Here is an 11,157-nt window from a genome sequence, read left to right as displayed (position 1 = left end):
ATGTCGTGTGCAGGTGCTGCACTGTCCCAATTTTTTGGGGTAAATTTTGAAGCCCTGAAAGTGTAGGGGTAGGGGTACAAAATAAAATACAGCCGGCAGCTAGCTCTCTGCAACTCTCACATGTTCGCCCACTGAAGCTAAGCAGGGCTGCACCCCGTCAGTACCTGGATTGGAGACCACATGGGAAAGCTAGGTTGCTGCCGGAAGTGATGTTTGTGAGGCCAGCAGGAGGCGCCCAACCTGCAGTCTGTGTGGGTCCTCATGCCCCAGTATAGTGACGGGGATGCTATACTGCTCAGTGAGCGCCCTCTTTCAGATGAGACGTTAAACCAAGGTCCCGACTCTCTGTGGTCGTTAAAAGTCCCAGGATGTCCTTCGAAAAGAGTAGGGGTTTAACCCCGGCATCCTGGCCAAAATCTGCCCACTGGTCTCTGTCCATCATGGCCTCCTAACCATCCCCATATTTAACTGGCTTCATCATTGTCTCCTCTCCACCAATCAGCTGGTGTGTGGTGTGCGGTCTGGCGCAAAATGGCTGCTGTTGTATCATCAAGGTGGATGCTGCACACTGGTGGTGGATGAGGAGATTCCCCCCATTGTGTAAAGCGCTTTGAGTGCCCAGAAAAGCGCTATATAAATGTAAGGAATTATTATTATTATTATTATTGGGCCTTAATCTCTCATCAAGTCCTACTTGTCACAGCTGTAAATGACTGCTTTCTTCTTCTCATTTCAGGACTGCTTCAAGTGGATGGACGTCACAAAAGTTGAAAAAACAGCAAAGGACAATCTTAACTTCTGTTTAATGTCCACTTTCAGTTTTGGTGCCATACAGTGCATCCATAAAGTATTCACAGCGCTTCACTTTTTCAACATGTTTTATGTTACAGCCTCATTCCAAAATGGATTAAATTAATATATGTCCTCAAAAGTCTAAAAACAATACCGCATAATGACAATGTCAATTTTTTTTATTATTATTGCAAATTTATTTAAAAAACTGAAAAATAATATGTACAAAAGTATTCACATCCTTTGCTCAATACTTCAATACTAGCCTCAAGTCTTTTTGAATATGATGCCACAAGCTTGGCACACCTGTCTTTAGGAAATTTTTGTCCATTCCTCTTTGCAGTACCTCTCAAGCTCTATCAGGTTGGATGGGTACAGCCATTTTCAGATCTCTCCAGAGATGTTCAATAGGACTTAGATCTGGGCTCTGGCTGGGCCACTCAAGGAGATTCACCGAGTTGTTGTGAAGCCTCTCCATTGATATGTTGGTGGTGTGTTTTGGGTCATTGTTCAGCTTGAAGATGAACCGTCACTCCAGTCTGTGGTCAAGAGCATTCTGAACCAGGTTTCCATTCAGTATGTCTCTGTACATTGCTGAATTTATCTTTCCCTCTATCCTGACTAATTTTCCAATTCCTGCTGCTGAAAAACATCCTCACAGCATAATGCTGCCACCACCATGCTTCACTGTAGGGATGGTATTAGGCTGTTGATGAACGGTGCCTGGTTTTCTCCAACTGTAACGCCTGACATTCACTCTAAAGAGTTCAATTTTAGTCTCATCAAACCAGAGAATTTTGTTTTTTATGGTCTAAGAGTCCTTCAGATGCCTTTTGGCAAATTCCAAGTGGGAAGTGGCTTCTGTCTGGCCACTCTAACATACAGGCCTGATTGGTGGATTGCTGCACATATGGTTGTCCTTCTGTAAGGTTCTCCTCTCTCCACAGAAGAACACTGGAGTTGAACAGTGACAGAGTTATTGATCACCTCTCTGACTAGGGCCCTTGTCCCCCGATCACTCAGCTTAGCTGGCCATCCTGCTCTAGGAAGATTCCTGGTGGTTCCAAACATATTTCACTTACGGATGATGGAGGCCAATGTGCTCATTGGAACTTTCAGAGCAGCAGAAATTTTTCTGTAACCTTCCCCAGCCTTGTGCCTCGAAACAATCCTGTCTTGGAGGTCTACAGACAATTGCTTTATCTTCATGCTTGGTTTGCACTTTGACATGCACTGTCAACCCTGGGACCTTATATAGACAGGTGTGCGCCTTTTCAAACCATGTCCAATCAACTGAATTTACCACACACTGTAATCCCGAATAAGTTGACAAAACTCAAAAAATTTGAGGTAATCAGTTACGTCAAATTTTTTAAGTTATGAAATTATCTATTTTAAGTAAACAGAAACATTAAGTTTTGAGTTTGTTGTACTCATGCAAGACACTTCACCTAACTTAAAATACCCAAGTTACTCAGCTTATACGTTTTAATTGCAATTAACTTAATTGTTTTAATTTTTCCAAACTTTAAATACTTAGTCACCCAGCTCATACATTTTAATACCAATTAACTTAATTGCTTTAATTTCTTTCAACTTTAAATACTTAAATCACCCAGCTCATACATTTTAATAGCAATTAACGTATTTTTAATTATTTATCTCACCTTTACATACTTAGTCACCCAGCTCATACATTTTGATAGCATTTTTTAAAATTAACTTCTCCATCGTCAGTTTCACAAATAAAATTAGCCATTATTTTAATCTTTAAACCCCATAAATCTGTCAAAATAAATCTGTAATTTAAAACACACAGACAATACCATTTTAGACATTTATTGTTAAAGAAAAAATGTCCAACAGTACTTTCAAATTTGTCTCCTATGCAATTACAAATGTCTTAAAACGATAAAAACTATTAGACATAAAGAGATTGAAAATGAACACTATTCTGAAATTAATAAAAATTACCCACAATGTAAATATGATATCAGACATAAGAGCCTCAAGAAAAAACAACTATAAGTTTGATAAAATTTAATAATACATTAATAAGTGTAAAACTTACACTTAAGGCATTCGTTAAAAAAATAATAAGTGCACATTCTGTGAAGTGACTCGTTTAGTGTAAACTACACAGAAACTGTATATATATATATATAGTTGAAGTCAGAATTATTCGCCCCCATTTATTTTTCCCCCAATTTCTGTTTAACGGAGAGCAGATTATATATATATATATATATATATATATATATATATATATATATATATATATTGTAGCGAGGCAGAGGGAAAACAGCGACACAGTTGGATAAGTTTACAGACAAGTCCCCGGAGGGTGCTTTATTTACAACGTGAATGGGGTGTAAACGGTGCTCTTCTTCAAGGTGAGGTGCTCTGGTGCTCCGGGAAGTAAGTGAAGGACAGTGAGTAGTCGGATGTGGGATCGTCACGAGCTGGAGTCTGCTGTGGAGAGACAGAGAGACAAGCGTTAGCGCATGGAGTCATTGGGTGAATGAAGCTCATCTTCTCTTGCGTGGGCTTGGTTTATATGCCTCTCCACTTGATGACGTCCAGCTGTGAACGATCCTGTGTTGATGATGGTCCAGCTGGGTTGAATTAGCGACCAGGGCGACGTGGCATGTGTGCGCTCGTTACAATATATATATATATATATATATATATATATATATATATATATATATATATATATATTCAGTCTTGGTTGAACTATGATTCTGTCATTTACTTATTCCAAACCTGTTTGAGTTTCTTTCTTCTGTTGAAAAAAAAAAAAAAAGCTGAGACCTGTAACCACCGATTTCCACAGTATTTGTTTTCCTATTAGAAAGTCAGTGGTTACAGGTTGTCAGCTTTACTTAACTTTTGTGTTCAACAGAAGCAAGAAATTCAAGCAGGTTTGGGACAAGTGAAGAGTTAGAAAAATGACAGAATTTTAGATTTGGACAAACTATCCCTATATATAATAAAATGCATACTTACCAATTAAAGGTAAATAAATGTTTTGAAGTTACTACCCCAGAGACAGTCTTTATTAAGTAAAAAAAAAAAAAAAAAGCTCTACATCAACTCATTCTTTAAGGTTTTCATGCTACGAGACTTTTTATTTTCCATCATCCATGCCAAGCAAAACTTTTTGCACAAGTTCAAAGTCCTTTACTATATATTATGTGAAGAGCATACATTAATCCATACAAGACAAGAAAGGTCTGGAAGTGTGCTGTGGGTGGTGTCCAATTCATTCTTCAGGACAACAGAGACCCTCAGTGAATGCAGGGCCAATAAAGCATCTTCAGTCAGCAGGATTATCAATCTAAAAATATAATTCAAGGATATTAATGTAAGGACAGTATCACAATGACTGAGCCAATATTATATGATTCATCAACTATTCTTGATTACAAATATGTTATTAAGTAAAAGTTTTCAAAACTTTCATCTTTTCATTAAACATGCCTAATTGTGAAAAGAATGAATGAAGTCTTACCAGGGTGTTCCTAAAGAATCTTAAGTCACGCTCACGCAGCAAGACCAAAAGACCTCTGATAACAGTAGTCCGTCATGAACTGACATCATTCAGTTCCTGGAAATCAAGAATCAATTTTTTAAAAATTAAAAAAATAATAATAATTCAAATTATATTTTAATGTATACTTTAACACGTGACCCCAAACATACCTGCTCATCATAAACCTTTAAAAGATTAGCCAGGGTATCTGCTGTCTTGCCAGTTTTGGATGCTGTTTGCCTTAAAATTGTCATCAAATGAAATAGGTGGTGGTCCAGTTTTGCAAAGAATTTGTGGGGAAAATTTTCATTTGTAACATGTTGGTACTCTGCAAACAGCAAAAAGAAACAAGAGAGAATTTCATAAAACAAACCCACACCACAAAATATACAATTCTAGAAAAAATGTATTAATATTATTATTATGTTTCATTTACTTACCTATTTTTTACCTCAGATGAAAATCAGGTGTTGATCAGATGTTGAAAGCAGGATCTTCATGTTGTAAACTGAACTCAAGGTCTAGCTGAAGTTTCACTTTCCTTGCTGCAAAAGTATCATTGATAAATACACTGTAATATTTATTTTATCTGGATATGCCAGGCATAGTAGTACAAAATAAATATTTTACCCACCTTTCACATGCCTCCATTTAAGAACCTTTCTGTAGTCAGCAACACCTGACCTTCAATTCTGTATGTACACAAAGTCACAGTGTCATTTAGCTGAGAGTGGAAGTAGTACAATTGCCTGATGTCTAACGTTAACCTCCAAAACGGTTAGCAATAGAGCTGATTATCATGTTAGTTGCTTTAATTCGATGAACACAGATTTAATTTAAACAGTATTGAAATTTCTAAAACTGAATAGGACGACAAAGAAATTTAAGGCCTGATTTTAAAAGCTAGAAATAACAAAATTTACCTTATTGTCTAATGATGTAAAAATATATAGACTAAAATATTTATATTTTTAAGATATAAATATATTTTAAGCTACAAAATTTGCACATCAGAAAACTGTCTTGTTTACCACGTCTTGAATATTTTGTTTTGTTATTATTTTATTTAATAACATAATTTTGTATTAATGTGTTATAGATATGCATACTTTGTTTTTTAGGCTGTTTATATTCTCTCCAGAGTAGACATTTTAAAAAATAGATTGAAAAAAAAAAAAACTTTTATCATACCTTTAAAATACATTTGACCTAAATGACATTTAAACTCATTTAACTGATCGCATTAATCAGGTAATCATTGATATGCAGAGATGTCGTCTTAAGCGCGAGGAAATATTAAGTGTTGATCAGTGCTGGTGATTGAGGTAAAGTTAGTTTTATATTTACACATTCAGACTTTCTCCTTAATAATATAATTTCAGAAAGGTAATTTTTGCATATTCTTAATGGTGAAATCATATTAGCAGCCAATGACTTTCAAAGTACAACATTGTTCAGTCAAAAAAAATAGTGCATTTAGTGTAATGTTGTTTTCATGTCATACTTGCATGTGATTTCAGAACGAATACACAAAGTACCATGGTAAACAATTTATGGAGCGAGTCACAAGTTGTTACTAAATGAATGTATAAATATAAAACCAACTTTACCTCAATGTGGTAGTGTAAAATGAAGCTCTGCTCTGTACCTGCTCAGGTGAGGAGCGCAGCTTAAATGTTCTCCGTCAGGCTATCCTCATACATGGATCAGCAAGCAACAAGCTGCGTGTGACAGAGTTAAGTTTTGAGACTACGTTTTTGCGCGTCATCAGAAAATACCGTTAAGTGTTTAGGCGGAGATCATTTGAGTTATGATTAACGTTACGTTTCTTGCGCCTTTCGTTTCCGAAGTGCCTACAGATCGCGAAGATAACACTACATTCACATACTGGATGGAGTTCAGCGCAGCGCCATGACATGCGGTTGTGAGAGCGCACGTCTCCATGACAACTTCAGCACAGGCTGAGAAAAGGCATACTCGCGCCAAGATTTAAATTTTTTTGAAAAATGTAATCTGCCGATTTAAAATATTTTTGTCTTTATCACACTCTGTTGATCAGTGAAAATTCAGAGTTAACACATTACAACTAACGCTAACATTCCACTGATTCTAACTTTTTAAACAGTAATGTTAACGTTAGTTAGCAACAAGTGAGGCTAAACATGTTTTCTGTAATGTACGACATGTAAACGCACCCTGATTAACTCTACATTACATTAAACTGTTACTGTGACTATATTAATTAAAACATACATTTAATATTTCTTGGATTTGTAAATATTTTACTTACTGTAGTGTGAAGCGAGGCCGATCCGCCATCTTGAAAAAAACGAATGAAGCATGAGCACGTACGTGAACCTGGATGACGTCAGACGCAAAATCACTAGGCTGACAGAATTTGAGTTAATGAAACTTTAAAGAGACATTTTGTATAGATTAAACCCAGCAGAATTGTTCACCTTACTTGAAAGATTAAATTTTTACAAACTCAAAAATAAGAAAAAGTTCTAAATACTCATCAAGGTTAATTAAGATAAACGAATTTTAATGATTTAAGTTAATAGAACTCAACTCAATTAATTAGTTACAGCATTAGGGTTTACAGTGCAGGTGAACTCCAAATAAGCTGCTGAAACATCTCTACAATCATCAGTGGAAACAGATTGTACCTGAGCTCAATTTACAGCTTGGCGGCAAAGGCTGTCAATACTTATGTACATGTGATTTTTCTGGTTTTTTTTTTTTTTTTTTTTTATATATATTTGCAAAAATTAAAAAAAAAATCTTATTTCAAATTGTCATTATGGGGTATTGTCCATTATTTGGAATCCATTTTGGAATAAGGCTATAACATAAAAATGTGGAAAAAGTCTGAAAGGCTGAGACTAACTTTGCTCTGATTGGTCAGATGAGCCAATCTGACTAGAGTTTGTTGAAAACAAATATCAACAAACTCGTGTTTTACTATTTCATCCACAAGCAGGCAAAGTGAATTTGAACAATTAGATGACATGGCAACAAAATGAATCACACTCATTTAAGGCAGTTCACAATTCGCTCTTTGCTTTAAAAGACAATAACTACATTTATCATGCACTCTGATCTTTGAAATATTCCAGATTTTTATAACTAATTAGCATCACAAAGTTAAAGTAGAGGATTCACTTCTGGAGTCACTTTTAGATGTCTTTACATTATTTAATGCTTTTTTGGAGTATGATGCTATTTAACACTATTGTATGACTAAAATGTGTTCTTTATTGTGATCATAACTTTCAGTGCTATTTAGCACCAACACTTTTACATAGTGCTATATATAGCAACTTAACCAACACACAGAACTGCTGGAGAATAGGGATTGGTTGATAACTGTTTTCAAGGTATACCGTGGTTTGGAAAAGTCAAGGTTTTAAAACTGGCAAAATTTTCAATACCGTTCCTAAGGTATGTGTAAGACTTTTTTTCTTTTTTTTGTTTGTTTTTTTAGGTAACCAGTATCTCCGGGAGAAAAGATTTCCAAGTTATCCGTTTTAAATTTTCATTTTTTGAAACTAACAAAGACAGCAGAAGACAATTCCTGCAGGCACAGGATATCAACAAGGGGTATTGATGTTGAATTCCAACGTACCTCAACGACATGAGGACATTGAATTTTGTTTGGAAATTAAAATTGGGTTGACATCAGAACATTACCACTAAGACATCTATCTGACATTGGATTTTGGTCACTTTCCAACACAACATAAAATCCACCAAATAACGACGTAATTTAACAAAGTTATTGGACTTCAAAATATCATTGTCTTCAGACGCTGGCTTGACATTGAATTTTGGTCACTTGACATCACAACCTAAATCTAACCTTATATTACAGTCTTATATACTGTTCCAAAATATTTTAAATGTTTCTTAAACTATATTGTGTTCAAAAAAGTTTAAGCTTTTAACCCAGATTATTAAAAAGAATAGAATTTAGAGCAGTAATCACAACAAAGTGAAACCGTGATATTTTTATCCAAGGTTATCATACTGTCAGAAGCTCATACTGGTCCATGCCTACAGGAGAACCATGACAGATGCTTAATGGGTTCTATATGCACTTCTCCTATGATTATGAACCAAAGAACCACTGAAGAACCTTTTGAGCAGGCTTTACATTTTCAAACAGATATTTTTCACACAACATGCAAGATAACATTTGGGCAGATAAAAGAAGAAAAAGGAACAAAGACAGCACTTTAAAGGTGAAATAAAATGTTTTCCTAAAGCTAAATATTAAACATTGATCACTTGCTAGTGTAACCTGACCAGAATAGCAAAACTTTCCGTTTTCAGGTTATAAAACAGAAACAAAACATTGGCTGAGCTATCTACTGTTAAATAATGATTTCAAGCTATTTCAAGTTATTGCCTAAAATATATTAGCATATGTTGCTCATTTCAACATCAAATAGCTGTTTATTTTCTTAGGGTATGAAAAATTCTTGCTTGGCCAACAGGAGTAATGTGTCATTTATTGATGTTTTCTAATTTCAAAAGGGAATGGCAATTAGCCTTCACAAATTATTCAAATTACCCCAGTCTATCTCAGAAAAAAAAAAATGTTAATTACAAATTCCTAAAAGCTGCATGCAAAACAGCATAAATGACTTCCTTTCAGAAAGTAAATAAATTCAGCGGAACAAAAACACATTTGCTGTTCAGTAGAAATGTAATTTAACCATTATCCCTTTTAATGAATAAGTAAAGGTGACTGCAGTAAGTGAATTATTAGGAGTGTTTTGTTCAACGTTAATTACTTTCTTCCCCCACCAGGCTCTTTTTCTCATCACGTGGTTGTATTCCCTCACAAAGCTCATTGAGATGCTTTGGGTGGCATGACCTATTATTACAAACTATTTAACACAGAAGATGTCTGATCCATCTGACCTCCATGACTCATAATTCCTGTCTGTCATTTTGCAAAAGTTTTAGCTGCTGCAAACTTAATCTATTCCATTAGATGATTGAAATTATATCTTTCCTTTTTTTTCTTTCTTTTTTTAGTCTTGCTGCTTAAAACATCATTTACACAATACCAAACTTTCAGTGATCTATTATGGCCTGGATTCATGCAATGGAAATTTAAGATTTGAGCTATATAAATGAAACGTTATGGTTTTCTGTTTGCAAGGGTAAAAAATTTAATTTACATTTTTATTTAGTCATTTAGGTAAGGCTTTTGTAAAAGGAACTCACAATTGAGAAGGCATTTAGCAATTCAACAAGAGGCAACACAGACAAGAAGTGCTAACCATATAAACAAACAATTTGTTCCCAGACAATTAAGTGCTAGAGTTGGGAGGGGGGAGTGTTTTTTTTTTAACCCTTGTGTACTGTTCAAATCCTACCCTTTTGTCATTTTAGGGATGAAAACATCTTATTATTATTTTTTTTTTTTTTTGCATAAATAAGTTAATCCTGTAAAAAGAAAAATTTACAGGATTTTAACTTTTTAATTGCCAAATTTACAAATGATGTCAATCATTTAGTGAAAAAACACACATTTTTCATTATAAAAAGTAAATGTGGACTGGATATATATATATATATATTTTTTTTTTCACATTTTTATCATATTTTTATTATTTTTATCTTGGAGATGTAAATGAGTAGTAACAACATTAGCTTTGATGCTAAGTTAGATTTTCATTTTCCCTACCTAATTTACTGTTGGTGGCTGTTTTGCCCCAGTGACCTCCATTATAACCATATTTGATGGTGCATAAATACACAGTCTTTGTTTTTGTATACTCCATGTAGTTCTGAGAGCTGATATGCATTTTGTTATTGTCTCAGACACATCAAGGTAAGTGTGCAAAGGTCACCCTCACACACTCACAGACACACAAACACACACTTTAATTTGCTGTTATGCATAAGAAACTAAGCTTTTTTGCACAGGCCTATCTAACGGGTTAATGGTACATAGTGTCAATCAGAAAATGTGGTTTGAAGAAAGTCATTGGGGCAAAAACAGACACCAACAGTAAATTAGGGAGAAAAAAAATAGTTAATTATTCCAAAACAATGCATCAAAGGCAATGTTGTTTCACATCTCTAAGACTGTAATAAAAGGTAAGAAAAAACCCAGTCCACAATTAATTTTATCTTGAAAATACGTCATTTTGTGTGTATTTTTTTCACCAAATTGCTAACAAAAATTGATAAAGATAAAATATAATAAACTATCTGATGCTTTTTAATCAAAACATTTTCAAATATGTGTCAACATGAGATTTGTCACCAAAAATCATTCCAATTGCTTAAACAGAAAATGTTATGGCTAAAATAAGACTCCAAATTACCCCAGAGTGGATGAAAACATCCCCGCCAGTAAGGGTAAAGGAGAAGGTGGTTTGTCAAGCCCTCTCACTGTGGAAAGAATACTTCATAAATACACAATGTTTTTATTTATTGTTATTTTTTTAGAGAAGCTGATTTTCAGAAAGTGTCTGGTGCATCCATTAAAACGATAAAGATATGAAAGTATGTGTTTACACAGGTGGTTTGTCAACCCCACTCACCTGTGTGAGGCACACTCAGAACTGCATAACGTTGGGAATTGTTTGGGAAGAACTGGGAAGCATTTGCATTGTGTTATTTATAAATCCATCACCTAAAAAACATTTCACAGCTTATGCACTAATTTTTGGAAGATTCTATAGAATATAGTCAAATAAGTTGTGAGAAACAATCCAAAACCCAACTGATTTTCAATTCTTTTTTAAAAGGCACATATTTTAACTCTTTTTTTTTTTTTTAGATTTAAGATAAGTCTTAATGTGTCT

The 11,157-nt window shown here is 34.5% G+C and overlaps 1 long non-coding RNA gene across 4 annotated transcripts; it reads right to left on the bottom strand.

The window, feature by feature from the left end:
* Positions 1-3,110: 3,110 nt before the first annotated feature.
* On the bottom strand, positions 3,111-6,662 carry LOC141386051 (uncharacterized). 4 transcript variants are annotated; one of them, XR_012407130.1, is made up of 7 exons: positions 6,618-6,662; positions 4,962-5,019; positions 4,779-4,872; positions 4,498-4,655; positions 4,307-4,402; positions 4,003-4,132; positions 3,111-3,264 (listed from the first exon to the last, which is right to left on the bottom strand). It is a non-coding gene; the product is annotated as an uncharacterized lncRNA (long non-coding RNA). The 4 variants fall into 4 exon arrangements; XR_012407129.1 differs by lacking the exon at positions 3,111-3,264 and adding an exon at positions 5,976-6,048 and having other exon boundaries at positions 3,687-4,132; XR_012407128.1 differs by lacking the exon at positions 3,111-3,264 and having other exon boundaries at positions 3,687-4,132.
* Between the last annotated feature and the right edge of the window lie 4,495 nt (positions 6,663-11,157).

This window comes from Danio rerio, chromosome 1 (genome assembly GCF_049306965.1).
Source record: "Danio rerio strain Tuebingen ecotype United States chromosome 1, GRCz12tu, whole genome shotgun sequence".
Classification (NCBI taxonomy): Eukaryota; Metazoa; Chordata; class Actinopteri; order Cypriniformes; family Danionidae; genus Danio; species Danio rerio.
This window is presented reverse-complemented; position numbering and strand designations above follow the sequence as displayed.